The 16,465-nt window shown below is 45.9% G+C and overlaps 1 long non-coding RNA gene across 1 annotated transcript; it reads right to left on the reverse strand.

Annotated features, from left to right (window-relative positions):
• Positions 1-1,620: 1,620 nt before the first annotated feature.
• LOC142245702 (uncharacterized) lies at positions 1,621-4,901 on the reverse strand. The gene is made up of 2 exons (XR_012724790.1): positions 2,860-4,901; positions 1,621-2,699 (listed from the first exon to the last, which is right to left on the reverse strand). It is a non-coding gene; the product is annotated as an uncharacterized LOC142245702 (long non-coding RNA).
• Positions 4,902-16,465: the final 11,564 nt, after the last annotated feature.

Raw genomic sequence — 16,465 nt, forward strand, 5'->3', positions numbered from 1 at the left:
ATATGTGTACCTGTATTCTAGAGGGAAAATAAGTCAGACTTCTTTTCCTATAACATTACTGAAATTTTATAAACAACAATTACAAAATTGCTATTTTCTCTTCTTGCGATTTAGTTTCCCCAGGATTTCAACTCACAACAACCTCGATCAGTCCAGGCAGTATAGATAAAGAGGTGAGCCACAGCCTACACTGATCAGCAATTATACAGGCACATAGAAATGCTCTGCTATGTAGAGATGTATCTCTATGTCCCTGTATTCTAGAGGTAAAGAAAAAGTCAATTTTTTTTTCTGCCTATAAAATAACTAAAAATAATGAAAAAAATTATATATAAATGTAAGTTTTTATACACATCACAAATTAGCAAATAACAGAAATATTTGTCTACATATAATTGTAAAAACCAGAACACCACAGCGATCAGGCTTTTTATGGTGATTGGTAAATGGCGTAACAAAATTGTGATTGATATTTTTTTTTCTCTCTATTAGGTCTGTTTCACACGTCAGTGATTCTGGTACGTCTGTTACTGGTTTTTCATGTACCAGAATCACGGAGATACGCAGACTCATTAAAATCAATGGGTCTGAGCACATATCAGTGATTTCTCACTGACGTGTCTCCATGCGGCGTACACACGTGTCTGTGACTTCCCCAGGGAGACAAGTCAGTTTTTTCCTGGCATCACTGATGTCCCACGGACCACACTATGGTGTGATCTATGAAACACGTACCACAAAAACAGGGACATTTAAAATAAAAAAAGCTCTTTATATTCACCTTCTCCAGCGCTGCTGTCTCTGCTTCCTAGCCGGCAAATTATACTCATGAATATGCAGTTATGCACTGCACAGCTGACCCAGAAGTAGCTGCAGCGGGGAGACAGTGGCGGCCGGACACAGGAGAGCCGGAGATTCAGCACCACAGGCAGCCGGAGCGTGGACAGGTGAGTATGATATCCGTGTATTATTACGGATAGCACACGGAGATCACATGTGTGCCAAAATTATGGCACATGGAGGGACATACACACCTTTAACACATCAGTGAATAACGTCTGTGTTTTCGCTGAAGTATGAAAGAGGCCGTAAACCCATAAAATATAATGCTGATGCAAGGTTCACATGTAGCATACAGGTGCAGGTATCCGCACAACACTGTAATTATTGTGAGTTTGCTGCGGTTTTTATGCCATTTCCCCTTTATTTCATGCTTATTTGGTGCAAATGTGAAGCTGCATTTTTAATATCATTTTTATACTAGCACAAGAGCTTCCAATCTATGAGGAGAGGAGGACACTGAGCACAAGAGCTTCCAATCTATGAGGAGAGAGGAGGACACTGAGCACAAGAGCTTCCAATCTATGAGGAGAGAGGAGGACACTGAGCACAAGAGCTTCCAATCTATGAGGAGAGGAGGACACTGAGCACAAGAGCTTCCAATCTATGAGGAGAGGACACTGAGCAGAAGAGCTTACAATCTATGAGTGTCAAGGGAGGAATTTTGGGTCAAGACTGCTAATGGAGTCTTCGTTTAGGATCCAGAGACGGTGCCCCATTAATGCTGTATACCAGTGCCGATATATATCAATGTATATAAGACAAAGAACACAGACATGCTCTCTTTTCAGCCAGCATCACCAACTGACTTGGTTTTAATGAGATAGATCCAATTATACAGTAAGTAAGCCTAAATAACCTTGAAACTAACGAAGGAGTGCATTCACTCCCCAATTTCTCACATCACTCCTGCCCTCCTGTACATTCCTTTTGTGTGAACATTACTGATAAGAGTTTATAGCTTCACATCTGGCTTCATCATCTTTAGTTAACTCCTTCATGATTATACAACTTTGAATTATACTATAGGTCTGTGCAATTGCTACACAGACAGACAGATAATTTTGCATCTACATCTACATTTTGATTTAGTTATATACACAGATATTCTTATTACGTTTAAATAAACATACTACAGCTCAGGTGACCTCCACAGTCCCCCCTTTAATAAAATATCTGTGAATATTATTAACCTTAAATTTAAAAATTTTCCCCATTTAGATATATTTTATTATTTGGGACTTATTTGTGACCTATTGCCCTTGGGACTTTAATTATATCTATATCTATATATGCGGGCTTTTCATGAAATCGGTTGTTTAATTTAACACTATAGGCTTTTTTTTGCTCCCCCCCTTAAGTACTTATTTTTATTTATTAAATATAACTCTATGATTTATAGGGGCTATTAGAATTGGCGTTATTACTCTTATTAGGGCACATTATCCTGATTAGGAAAAATTGAATCTAAACCTTATTTAAAAATTAGCACATAATTAAAAAAACAAAAAACAAAAGGACATTTGGAAATTGTCCATGGTTCTTCTTTCTGGATATTAAACAAAAAGGAGGATGCTTAGTCAGTGCTAATCCACTTAGGGCCACTTTGTGAACCTGGATAATCTGCTCTTGAAAAAAAAAACAACAAAACATGATGAGGCTTCATGTGAACAGTTTGTGGCCCAGACTTGGAAAAACCTTCTGGAATAATGGGTTGAATAGCAGCCGCTTTCTGCTTCGGTTGTGTTGGGTCCATTGGTTTTTGAGATGTGACGTCAAGTCGCGTGTCACTGCCAGTGCTCCGCAGACTAGGCCGGAGAGACATCAGCCTGATGGGATAGGCTCTTCCAAAACTTTTCCTGAAATGAGATTTTCCATATCTAGCATTTTGTATTAAGGAAAATTACTGAAATTAGTAGGAAACAAAAACATTTGTAATGGTTAGATTACATTAACCAAACCACATTTTTGGGTCTATGAAATGGCTGAATTAAGTATTTTCGACTACTCAATTCGTACCTTCAACAGTCCTCCCCTTGACTTATTTCTGCCATTTCCAAATACTAAGGGTACCGTGTTCCCTTAGGAAAAGAGGAAGAAAGATCTGTTGGGAAATCCTGCCTGACTGAACGTTGAGCCATGGGTGGAGAGGGGAATGGGATTTCTTCACCGGTTTGAGACCAAGGACCCCTAGGCGAGTCCTCACCCTTTGTAGTTGGACTTTCCCATGTCTCAAGGTTCTCTAAGTCCTCTCTTCTGTTTCGGCAATGATGGTTTGGGACTGTACAGGTTTTTTGTAAAGGATAAATATAAGCAGGACGGTCAGTGCAGCTTCTGTGGATCGACCCTTCTGCAATGCGGGGCGTGAATCTATGTTGTCCTGCCGTTGAGCTTTATCGAAATTTCTGTGTCCTTTTAGGATTAATCAGTCTCCGGACCGAAAACCATATACTACTAACTCTGATTTAGGATCTGGAATTAGAAAATACACTTGTTTATTTCACTAATTAGTCAATCATATGAAAATTATACATGGTTTGCGCTAGACCAAAGAAAAACATTTTACATTGGAACCTGTTTATTACTAAAGAGAAACACAACACACACTAAAGAGAAATACAACACGCATTGATTTACAACTTATCAGTTTGTTTGTTTGTTTACATACCACTTGCATTATGTGGATTTTCAGCAATGACGTCGTTTTCTGCACTGGAAAGCCTCTGACCAGACCTGGAAAGAAATCTACACAACACGCACAGACTTGCATACAACGTGCTCATGATAAACATCTATAATCAGTTTGCAGTCTCTAAGAATGGGTAGAGCAGGTGCAGGGTGTTTCTACGGACTCTTTACAGTTTTTCCTCATTGTTTTAAAAACGTGCTTCACAAGACTGGGTGAGTTTATCTACCTGGGTACTGAACCCTGGCGTCACCAAAGCGCACACTGATATCTAACTTTCACAGATGTTAGTCCATGTTACTTGGGCCATCATTAAGAAGAGATCTCATGGCAGAGAAAGCTTACCACCCTTCATCCACAGACCTTCCTCAGTCAGCCGGCTCCCTGCGTCTCGCACTCCACTCCTTATTGGTTCACTTGATCCTGTAGGGATTTAAGAACACAAGGAGTGACAGAAGTCACTGACGTGACCGGTGTCACCGAGGCATGGTCTTTATGCATGGTAAAGGACTCCTCAACTCTAGGCCCGTTCACTGCTTCTTGGTCAGCTGCACCTATACGGGGATCTCCATCCGATTCCATCAGCTCAGATCTAGACTTTCTTTTCGGCGTACCTAGCTTATTTGACAACAGGAAAGATCTACATCCTACATACATTTTGACTATCTTACCTACCTCTGCTCCACCCATCTAGAGAGGTACTTACGTCACTTCCTGCTGTACCGATAGGAGGGGAGGGAGTGGCCTAAATTTAGACTACCTCATGTTGTGTAAACTGTAGCATATCCAGTGCAAAATCGACCACCATCTGGTTTCATCTATAAAAACAAAGACTAAAAGAAATATAGATTAGATCATTCCTATAACAGACATATATTCCTACATTCATAATAATCCAATAAACATGACATAACTGTTGCAAAAAAAAGGCCAGCTTTAAAGCCTATCCAATATGTCTGCTGCTGGAAAAATGCAATAGATATCTACTTCCTCCCTTTTTATATACTACTTTGGCAAAATATATAGATCTATAACAGTAAACAATAAGATTAACCAACAAATAAATATAACTTATACTCTACTGGGAAATTTTGAAACCTTACAACAGGGTTCATAGATATTCTATATCTACAAAAAAAAAGGAAAACAATCAATATTGGCAGTTTGTATGCAAAAATAATAAAAAACAAAAACGTAACCATAAAAACGAAAACCTAATTTGTATATTTTAAAAATATACTTTTCCCTGCAAAATTAATTTAATTATTTAAATAGCAGCAGAATACTATTGATAATCTCCTATGAAATTTTGAACTCTAAAGATTAAACAAAATCCACTCCACCAGCCGGAAAAAGCACTGGTTAGTACATAAGACAGAAACCGCTTTGTAAATCTGTTGAAGCTACCTTTTTCCTTTTTTTTTTTTTTTTTTTTTTTTTTTTTTTTACTTTTCTCTACTTCCTTATTTTTTTATTTTTTCTCTGCTCTCTACAACTTGTGACTAGCAGCAGCTTACTGATAATACTCCCACACATCCCTGCACTGACTTATGCCCCCCCTGACTCCTTCAGGATGCGCGATGTTAGAACAGCTGGTGGGAAAAACAGATACAAGAAAAAAAACCATGGGCAGAACTTTCACTATAGAAATATATAAAATATATTTCTGTACCGTGTCAGCCAGCAGAAACAAAGGTACTACAGAAACATATATTATAGAAACCTTAAGATCTTAAGATTGATGGAGTGGAATGGAGAGCATCATTAAAGCGGGTAGCTTGGGATTGGAAATCACTGCAACAAAAACAAGCAGTCCAGGGCTCCCCCCTGTGTCATTAGGGAAGGTTGGGGCAGACTCCTGGGTGCAGCCGGACTGTGGGCAGTATCTTGGAAAATCTCCTAAAACTGATTTAAAGGGATACTGTGATACTCTGGGAAAAGGCACACCTGGCTTCAGGTAGATCATTACTGAATCTACAGGGAACACCTTTATTGTAAATTTATGTGTTGCAGGTTTTGGTTACGGTTTTGAGGGTACCTGGCCAAACACTGAGATTTGGAGGTGTGACACTTTCTTTGATAGTGACTAAACTGACCACAACGCCAACAATTCTGTTGCTGGCTCTGCTGGTTTTGTTGATTGGGAGCTACGTATACGGGGTTTGGACTTTGTTGGGGCATGGGCTGTGGCGGGGGCTGCACCGGCACATTTGTATACACAAATTGATCTTGAGCCCATCTTTTTAAAGCGGCACAATACTGTTGTCCACTTTAAAAAAATAGTGTCATCAGTGCCTGGGTGCATTGGGAGATGGGGCTCCATTAAGAGCCAAAAACTGTCTCCTGCTTTTACTTTGGTGAGATTAACAAGGTCCTTCCGGGCAGCTGAGTATAACTGATGGACCTGTAGCATCTTCCTATAAAATCGCATAGGGTTAATGCTGGGATCTGGCAGGCAGGGGATTAATGCCGCTGACTGGGTGGGGTTGAAAGGGACATATTTAAATGAGGGCTGTTCCTCGTCAGGTTCGGGGTAAGGCTCACTATGTGTCCTAAGGAAAAAAGGGGGATCCAAGGGGAGGGAATTGATAATTGGGGAGTGTGACGGCAGACTGGCCGGTATGGGGAGAGACGGCATTGCAGGTATGGGAGGGAAAAGGGGTATGGGTGTGGAAAGAGTTAAGGGATGCTGTCTAGTGACTGCAGCATCTGTGAATATCTCCGGGACGGGGAATAGAATGGGGATCAGGTTGTGGGGCAGCAACAAAACAACCTATCGGAGGACCCTCAGATCTGTCCTCAGACTCGGGTAACATATAGTAAAACACAACATCCCCTTGCTCATCTTCATCTTCAATCTCAATATATCTTTCTGATAGCAATGCCTGCGATACTCTGCCAAACAATTCTGCTTCATTCAACAATCTCCTGTCTTTTAACTTGCCCTTTTTTGCTTTCAATGCTGTTGCCCATAGTGACGGTTGTAACCGACCTCCTTTTGGTAATTCTAACATTTTAAAAATCTCCAAGGCACGACATACAGCTTTCTTCCCTTCTCTCTGCAACTAGCGCTAACACAGTCTGTGAACCTTCAGGCCTCTCAACTTTCTGTCTCCTCTGTCTGAACATTTTTGCTATCTTGGTGGTGTCTGGATTACACTAATATAACTATGCGGTGAACGTTAGAGTCCGGCCGGCACCTAAGGCTACACCTCTATACTAGCTGGCAACTCCTCAGCTATATAGTAATAAGGGTATCCCGTGATATGGAGGAGGGGTACAAAATGTATTCCCTCCGGACTTGATCAGCTGCACCAAAATTAATGTCCTAATCCCTATCTTCAGCCACGGGAACCCCCTAATAAGGGTATCTCGTGATATGGAGGAGGGGTACAAAAGGTATTCCCTCCGGACTTGGTCAACTGTATCAAAATTAATATCCTAATCCCTATCTTCAGCCACGGGAACCCCCCCGCGTCTTTAATTACAGACCGGGTCAGTCTAACTAGCTATATCCAGCCACCACCGTCTTTCCTGCCCTAACAACCGTCCTCTGGATCCCATGTGACACTCGATCCACACCTCAGGGCTGGGATCGTGCTCTGAGCTCCAGCGGGCACTACCCCTGAGTCACAATCAGGTACCTTTTAACACCGATATGGACACACAGCCCGTCACTCCCTCCTCTCCAAAACCAACCACAACGGTAGTGAATACACAGTATGTAACACTTACCCGTGGGGTCGGAGGTGATCAGCCTGGTTGGAGCGGAGGGAGGTCTCAGTCCGTGACATCCAAACGATCGGTATTTGCAGGTCGGTATTGCATCCTTGAAGGAGCGCCACGTTGAGTGCGCCAAACTGTCAAGGGAGGAATTTTGGGTCAAGACTGCTAATGGAGTCTTCGTTTAGGATCCAGAGACGGTGCCCCATTAATGCTGTATACCAGTGCCGATATATATCAATGTATATAAGACAAAGAACACAGACATGCTCTCTTTTCAGCCAGCATCACCAACTGACTTGGTTTTAATGAGATAGATCCAATTATACAGTAAGTAAGCCTAAATAACCTTGAAACTAACGAAGGAGTGCATTCACTCCCCAATTTCTCACATCACTCCTGCCCTCCTGTACATTCCTTTTGTGTGAACATTACTGATAAGAGTTTATAGCTTCACATCTGGCTTCATCATCTTTAGTTAACTCCTTCATGATTATACAACTTTGAATTATACTATAGGTCTGTGCAATTGCTACACAGACAGACAGATAATTTTGCATCTACATCTACATTTTGATTTAGTTATATACACAGATATTCTTATTACGTTTAAATAAACATACTACAGCTCAGGTGACCTCCACATGAGTAGAGGACACTGAGCATAAGAGCTTACACTCTATGAGGAGAGAGGACACTGAGCACAAGAGCTTATGACTCTCCCACCCCAGGGCTACGCGACACCCGGTGCCGGGCCGGACTAGTCCGGGGGTATCAGTGGTGGAGGGGCCCGGCTCCGTTACCCTGGCGGGGTCAACTAATATGGCAGTGATGGTGGTGGTGATATTAATTTAAGTTTGTGGAGATATTTGTGACGCCACCTGTGGATTGCGGCTATGGGGCCGCTGCTGCTGGATGGGACCATCGGGGCTGATGGATTAGCGGCTGGGATGGATCTGCTCCCCACAGGTGGAGCGGTGCCCCGGGGCAACCGTTGGTGCTTGTAAGAGTCTATGATGGTTTTGGAAATGGTGCAGTGCAGGGCAAAATAAATGAGGCAACACCAGGGGGTGCAGTTTCAAGGTTTTTACTCAATGTTCCAGTGCTGCAGCAAACTGGTTGCCTTTGGCTTGCTGAAATTCGCTGTCAGGGACCTCCGCCGATCCCGGGTAATTCTTAAGGTAAATGCCGGTGCACCCTTGTTTGGGTCTCCTTCCCAGACTGACTTCAAAGCCTTGACCTTTATAGATAAACTTGTTTCGGCCTCCATCATAGGGTCTGGTCAAGAAGGCTTGCCTGGATGGAATCCTGCCCTCTTCCCAGGGGGATCTACAGTGGGTTGTGGCCCAGAGCGCTTGCAACCACCCTGGGCCTCGGTGTTTACTTTTGGAAATGTCTTTCTTCCCTTAGTTTCTAGGGACCGTCCCTGGATGAAGCCTGATCTCTCCACCCGATGTTCTAGTGGAACAGGCCACGAGCTTGAAAGCCTTCCGTGGCCCTGGAATCCTTTTTTCTTGGTCTGTGGTGTCACCTGGGCCTAGCTTGGCCCCAGGATCTCCACCAGGAAACTTCTTTCTCTCTGTCACTTTTCTGAGGTATCTACCTCCCTCTCTCTCTCTCTCTCTCTAACAACTACTTCTCCACTTCTCTAACTACTTCTCCACTGAACTTGAACTTCCTGTTACTACTCTGCTTTCTGTTGGCTCCTCCCACTTTCCCAGTTGCTAGGCCCCACCCTATGGGAAAAGAGATGGGTCTTACGGCCCCCCAGCATGCAGCATGGGGGTAGCTGCCACTATCTATGGTCGAGAAACGTATACAGTATATCCGAATAGAGTATAGAAAGGCAAAAACAAAAAACCTAAAATTCGCTTAAAAATTCTTTACTGATATATATTAAAATTTTTTCCAAACACCCAATGTAATAAACACACGAGGACCAATAAAGGGGTGGGGGGGAGGAGCTTTGATATATGGGATCTCTATAGAGCCCTATGGGATCTAGCTCCTACCTGCCAACGGAGTGTTTTACGCCGTAACTGTTTTGGGTGCCCCCGCTCCACGTCGGCTTTCCCTCAAAATGGCCCTAACAGCTAGTGAATTAAAATAATTACACTCTAAATGGCCAAGTAGTGATATTAAATTATGCTGGATATAATACAAAAGTTAATATCCTCCAAAATGGGAGGTTTAACAAAAAAGACAAAAAAAACCTCATGTGCCAAGCCTCAAAAAAAGTAATAGACAAATTTTGGGCAACCAGTATTGCACAAAAAGGTCCTTCAAACAAATATGTAGTGAAGGATATGAATGAAAATACCATTTTTTTTTTATATATATATATATATATATATATATATATATATATATATATATATATATATATATATATATATATACACATATATATATATACACATATACACATATACATATATACACTCCATCACTCAATATCCTTCCCCCTCACATAACCTGGCCATTGTTCATGGACAAACTTCATACATAAACTTGCCAACAGGACAGTGCACACTTTAGATATATAATGCAGTGCCCTCAAGCAGTCACAGAAATAGTTTATGAGCAGAGTTAAACATAGTATTAATCACAGTCAGGGAAAGCGATATAAATTAATTACTTCCCTGAAAGAAGTTGCTCTGCAGTGCCTCAGTGCCTCGACGCGTTTCCCCTTCTAAAGATATAAGGATCATCAGGAGGCTATAATGTCACGGGTAACCGATGTATATGGAGGAATAATCCATGGCTGTATGCCAAATATCTATGGTCCCAAAATATGCCTAACAATAGGTGTAGTGTGAATTTGCCTGTGAACCGGCGTTTACCTTTGCCCTTACCCAGGATGAGGCATCACACCTCTGGCTGAGGTGCAATGTCTTTGTGGCAACGGAAGCCTCAGGGGCACCACACTCCCCCACAGCAAATCCCAGCACGTCTGCGGGCTGAAACAAGAAAACAGTGGAAGAAACTGCAAAATTTTTATATGCTTAAAACAGTAAAACATTTCATCCCTTTATGGGAGGCGCATTCCTTAAACGTTACAAACAAGAAAAATAAAATATTCAAGTCTTTGGTGCACTTTTCAGTCTAGTGCATAAGTGCTGAGGTACATTCCCACCAGAATTATGTGTGCACAACTAGTGCAACGTATTTACATGGGGATGGATGGCCACACATAGTCCAGTGGCCCAACCGTCTTTTCAACTGTAAACTTAGGGAAAAGAAGAGAACCAGCCACTAAGTCCAGTGGCCTGGTTAAACATAACAAATTTAAATACACATAAATATACTTTCAACTGTGGACCATTTTCGAGTCTAGTGGCCCGGTAACACATAAACAAGTGGGGGTGACATCTTCAAAAAGAACAATGGGGCAGGGCAATGCAGAGGGAAAAATCTTCAGGATAACGAGGGACAAACAGGGGCTATATACAGTTCTGTTGCTTCTTCTTTAATCTCTTGGATATATGCGTGGGTCCCATTCTGGCATGGCTCCAGGCAACAGATAGGCCAAGGAGATCATGGTTTGGGTCCCCTGCGTGCTGGTTACTGGCCTGCGGCGAGGTGCTGCGGCCTGGGATGGAGTGGGAATGCTTGCTGACGTATAACTGCTTGCTGGAGTGGGGCTGCCAGCTGGGTTGGGACGGCGCCACTTTGGCTCCTCCGGGGCAGTTTCCTCCCGCAGCATATGAACATTCAGGGAGTACCAGCCACGGTTTCCCATCAGCTGCGTGTATTCCACCAGGTCGCCGGGCTGGACATCGCGCCCTGGGTGGCCTCTGGTCAGATGCTCTTCAATGTCCCGGCGGGAGACAAATACATCCTTTCCCAGACCGGGCTCCCGGATGAAGCCCCAGCCCTCCTCCAGTCTGAAGTCGATTACTTGGCCCCTCTTAACTGGGCCCTGGGACCCTTTGCGGGTTTTTCTAATGCGGGCCTTGAAGGCCAGGTTAGACGCCTCTATGGCCCTCCGCTTTTCCTCCCGGCGCTCTCTTTCACGCTGGAGCTGCTCCAGCTGCTGCGTGCAGGCCATGTGGGCGGCTAGCGGGGGTCGAGGCGGGGAGTATCAGCAGAGGCAGCCCCCTATCTTGGACTGGTGCGGCGTCCCAGTTCACCCCCGGCGAGGACGTACCCCGTAAGCCGGTGGGAGGGCTCGGCAAGGGGCCCACTAGTTGTTCGGGGTCCGCACCGTCTGGGGAGTCCTCCTCGCTGCTGGGGCCTGCGGTGTTCTCCGTTGCCTCGGCGTGGTCAGCGGGGACCCCCTGCAGGCCTGCAGGGGGGCTGGGCGATGGCGCTTCATAGTTCCCTGGGCTTGGATGGGTAGGGGCGGCGTACGGCTTACCCGGGTATAGCACGACGGCCTGCTCTCTGCGGCCCACGACCTCGGGTGCCGCCCGGTCCTTCTTGGCACTTGCCCCTCCATCTCCGTCCTCCACTCGCCGTTCCACCTCCGCTTGCAAGGAGCTCAACCTTCGGGTGAGGAGCTCCACTTCTTCCTGGAGGAAGTCAAGCTCGGGGTCCAATTTCTTGGTCCCTGGGGTGCCTGGCTGCAGTTTTTCCGCCATGCTTCTGGCCTGGTTCCTGCTCGCTTCTGCACTGCTCGACCACGCCACTCGGCTGCACTCTTTCCCCATCCGGAGGCGGAGCCGGGGGCTGCACCAGCGCCGGGCGCCAGACTGGCACCCAGCCCACGGCCGGCATCATTCCGCCTACGATCCAGTGCATTCTTGCTGTTTTCTGGTCTGGCATTTGGAATCACTCTGCCAGCCGTTAGCTCCTCGTTACGCCATTTTTCTTCCTCCGCTCTGCATAGCGGGCTTAGCTTCGCGCTGTTTTGCAAGAAAAGGGGGCAGGGCTTATTTTCACGCTCTATCTTCAGGCACGCCCCGCTTCTTCCCGCGCTCAGCAGTCTCAATGGCGGCAGTTTTTACACAGTATACAGTATATCAAACACCGTTCTTTCAGGCACACAGTACCCGGTGGGACCGGGCACGAAATCCTGTTCGTGACGCCAAAATTGACTCGCCCACCCCAGGGCTATGGGACACCCGGTGCCGAGCTGGACTATTCTGGGGGTAGTCAGTGGTGGCGGGGCCCGGCTCTGTGACCCTGGCGGGGTCAACTAATATGGCAGTGATGGTAGTGGGGATATTAATTTAAGTTTGTGGAGATATTGGTGACGCCACCTGTGGATTGCGGCTATGGAGCCGCCGCTGCTGGATGAGATCTCCGGGGCTGATGGATTAGCAGCTGGGATGGTTCTGCTCCCCACAGGTGGAGTGGTGCCCCGGGGCAACCGTCGGTGCTTGTAAGAGTCTATGATGGTTATGGAAATGGTGCCGTGCAGGGCGAAATAAAGGAGGCAACACCAGGGGGGTGCAGTTTCAAGGTTTTTACTCACTGTTCCAGTGCTGCAGCAAACTGGTTGCCTTTGGCTTGCTGAAATTCGCTGTCAGGGACCTCCGCCGATCCCGGGTAATTCTTAAGTAAATGCCAGTGCACCCTTGATTGGGTCTCCTTCCCAGACTGACTTCAAAGTCTTGACCTTTATAGATAAACTTGTCTCGGCCTCCACCATAGGGTCTGGTCAAGAAGGCTTGCCTGGATGGAATCTTGCCCTCTTCCCAGGGGATCTACAGTGGGTTGTGGCCCAGAGCGCTTGCAACCACCCTGGGCCTCGGTGTTTACTTTTGGAAATGTCTTTCTTCCCTTAGTTTCTAGGGACCGTCCCTGGATGAAGCCTGATCCCTCCACCCGATGTTCTAGTGGAACAGGCCACGAGCTTGAAAGCCTTCCGTGGCCCTGGAATCCTTTTTTTCTTGGTCTGTGGTGTCAACTGGGCCTAGCTTGGCCCCAGGATCTCCACCAGGAAACTTCTTTCTCTCTGTCACTTTTCTGAGGTATCTACCTCCCTCTCTTTCTCTCTAACAACTACTTCTCCACTTCTCTAACTACTTCTCCACTGAACTTGAACTTCCTGTTACTACTCTGCTTTCTGTTGGCTCCTCCCACTTTCCCAGTTGCTAGGCCCCACCCTATGGGAAAAGAGATGGGTCTTACGGCCCCCCAGCATGCAGCATAGGGGTAGCTGCCACTATCTCCAGTCCCAAAATATGCCTAACAATAGGTATAGTATGAATTTGCCTGTGAACTAGCGTTTACCTTTGTCCTTACCCAGGATGGGGCATCACACCTCTAGCTGAGGTGCAATGTCTCTGTGGCGACGGAAGCCTCAGGGGCGCCACACTTACACTATGAGGAGAGAGGAGGACACTGAGCACAAGAGCTTCCAATCTATGAGGAGAGAGGACACTGATCACAAGAGCTTCCAATCTATGAGGAGAGAGGACACTGAGCACAAGAGCTTCCAATCTATGAGGAGAGAGGAGGACACTGAGCACAAGAGCTTCCAATCTATGAGGAGAGGAGGACACTGAGCACAAGAGCTTCCAATCTATGAGGAGAGGAGGACACTGAGCACAAGAGCTTCCAATCTATGAGGAGAGGAGGACACTGAGCACAAGAGCTTCCAATCTATGAGGAGAGGAGGACACTGATCACAAGAGCTTCCAATCTATGAGGAGAGAGGACACTGAGCACAAGAGCTTCCAATCTATGAGGAGAGAGAGGACACTGCGCACAAGAGCTTCCAATCTATGAGGAGAGGAGGACACTGAGCACAAGAGCTTCCAATCTATGAGGAGAGGCGGACACTGAGCACAAGAGCTTCCAATCTATGAGGAGAGGAGGACACTGTGCACAAGAGCTTACACTCTATGAGGAGAGAGGACACTGAGCACAAGAGCTTACACTCTATGAGAAGAGAGGAGGACACTGAGCACAAGAGCTTCCAATCTATGAGGAGAGGAGGACACTGAGCACAAGAGCTTACACTCTATGAGGAGAGGAGGACACTGAGCACAAGAGCTTACAATCTATGAGGAGAGAGGACACTGAGCACAAGAGCTTACACTCTATGAGAAGAGAGGAGGACACTGAGCACAAGAGCTTCCAATCTATGAGGAGAGGAGGACACTGAGCACAAGAGCTTACACTCTATGAGGAGAGGAGGACACTGAGCACAAGAGCTTACAATCTATGAGGAGAGAGGACACTGAGCACAAGAGCTTACAATCTATGAGGAGAGAGGACACTGAGCACAAGAGCTTACAATCTATGAGGAGAGCGGAGGACACTGAGCACAAGAGCTTACAATCTATGAGGAGAGAGGACACTGAGCACAAGAGCTTACAATCTATGAGGAGAGAGGACACTGAGCACAAGAGCTTACAATCTATGAGAGAGGACACTGAGCACAAGAGCTTACAATCTATGAGGAGAGGAGGACACTGAGCACAAGAGCTTACAATCTATGAGGAGAGGAGGACACTGAGCACAAGAGCTTACACTCTATGAGGAGAGAGGAGGACACTGAGCACAAGAGCTTCCAATCTATGAGGAGAGGAGGACACTGAGCACAAGAGCTTACAATCTATGAGGAGAGAGGACACTGAGCACAAGAGCTTACAATCTATGAGGAGAGAGGACACTGAGCACAAGAGCTTCCAATCTATGAGGAGAGGAGGACACTGAGCACAAGAGCTTACAATCTATGAGGAGAGAGGACACTGAGCACAAGAGCTTACAATCTATGAGAGAGGACACTGAGCACAAGAGCTTACAATCTGAGGAGAGAGGACACTGAGCACAAGAGCTTACACTCTATGAGGAGAGAGGAGGACACTGAGCACAAGAGCTTCCAATCTATGAGGAGAGAGGACACTGAGCACAAGAGCTTCCAATCTATGAGGAGAGAGGACACTGAGCACAAGAGCTTCCAATCTATGAGGAGAGGAGGACACTGAGCACAAGAGCTTCCAATCTATGAGGAGAGGAGGACACTGAGCACAAGAGCTTCCAATCTATGAGGAGAGAGGACACTGAGCACAAGAGCTTCCAATCTATGAGGAGAGAGGACACTGAGCACAAGAGCTTACAATCTATGAGGAGAGAGGACACTGAGCACAAGAGCTTCCAATCTATGAGGAGAGAGGACACTGATCACAAGAGCTTACAATCTATGAGGAGAGGAGGACACTGAGCACAAGAGCTTACAATCTATGAGGAGAGGAGGACACTGAGCACAAGAGCTTACAATCTACGAGGAGAGGAGGACACTGAGCACAAGAGCTTACAATCTACGAGGAGAGGAGGACACTGAGCACAAGAGCTTACAATCTACGAGGAGAGGAGGACACTGAGCACAAGAGCTTACAATCTACGAGGAGAGGAGGACACTGAGCACAAGAGCTTACAATCTACGAGGAGAGGAGGACACTGAGCACAAGAGCTTCCAATCTATGAGGAGAGGAGGACACTGAGCACAAGAGCTTCCAATCTATGAGGAGAGGAGGACACTGAGCACAAGAGCTTCCAATCTATGAGGAGAGGAGGACACTGAGCACAAGAGCTTCCAATCTATGAGGAGAGGAGGACACTGAGCACAAGAGCTTACACTCTATGAGGAGAGAGGACACTGAGCACAAGAGCTTCCAATCTATGAGGAGAGGAGGACACTGAGCACAAGAGCTTCCAATCTATGAGGAGAGGAGGACACTGAGCACAAGAGCTTCCAATCTATGAGGAGAGGAGGACACTGAGCACAAGAGCTTCCAATCTATGAGGAGAGGAGGACACTGAGCACAAGAGCTTCCAATCTATGAGGAGAGGAGGACACTGAGCACAAGAGCTTACACTCTATGAGGAGAGAGGACACTGAGCACAAGAGCTTACAATCTATGAGGAGAGAGGACACTGAGCACAAGAGCTTACAATCTATGAGGAGAGAGGAGGACACTGAGCACAAGAGCTTACACTCTATGAGGAGAGAGGACACTGAGCACAAGAGCTTACAATCTATGAGGAGAGAGGAGGACACTGAGCACAAGAGCTTACAATCTATGAGGAGAGGAGGACACTGAGCACAAGAGCTTACACTCTATGAGGAGAGGAGGACACTGAGCACAAGAGCTTACACTCTATGAGGAGAGAGGACACTGAGCACAAGAGCTTACAATCTATGAGGAGAGAGGAGGACACTGAGCACAAGAGCTTACACTCTATGAGGAGAGCGGAGGACACTGAGCACAAGAGCTTCCAATCTATGAGGAGAGGAGGACACTGAGCACAAGAGCTTAC

The sequence above is a fragment of the Anomaloglossus baeobatrachus genome, chromosome 7 (genome assembly GCF_048569485.1).
Source record: "Anomaloglossus baeobatrachus isolate aAnoBae1 chromosome 7, aAnoBae1.hap1, whole genome shotgun sequence".
NCBI lineage: Eukaryota > Metazoa > Chordata > Amphibia > Anura > Aromobatidae > Anomaloglossus > Anomaloglossus baeobatrachus.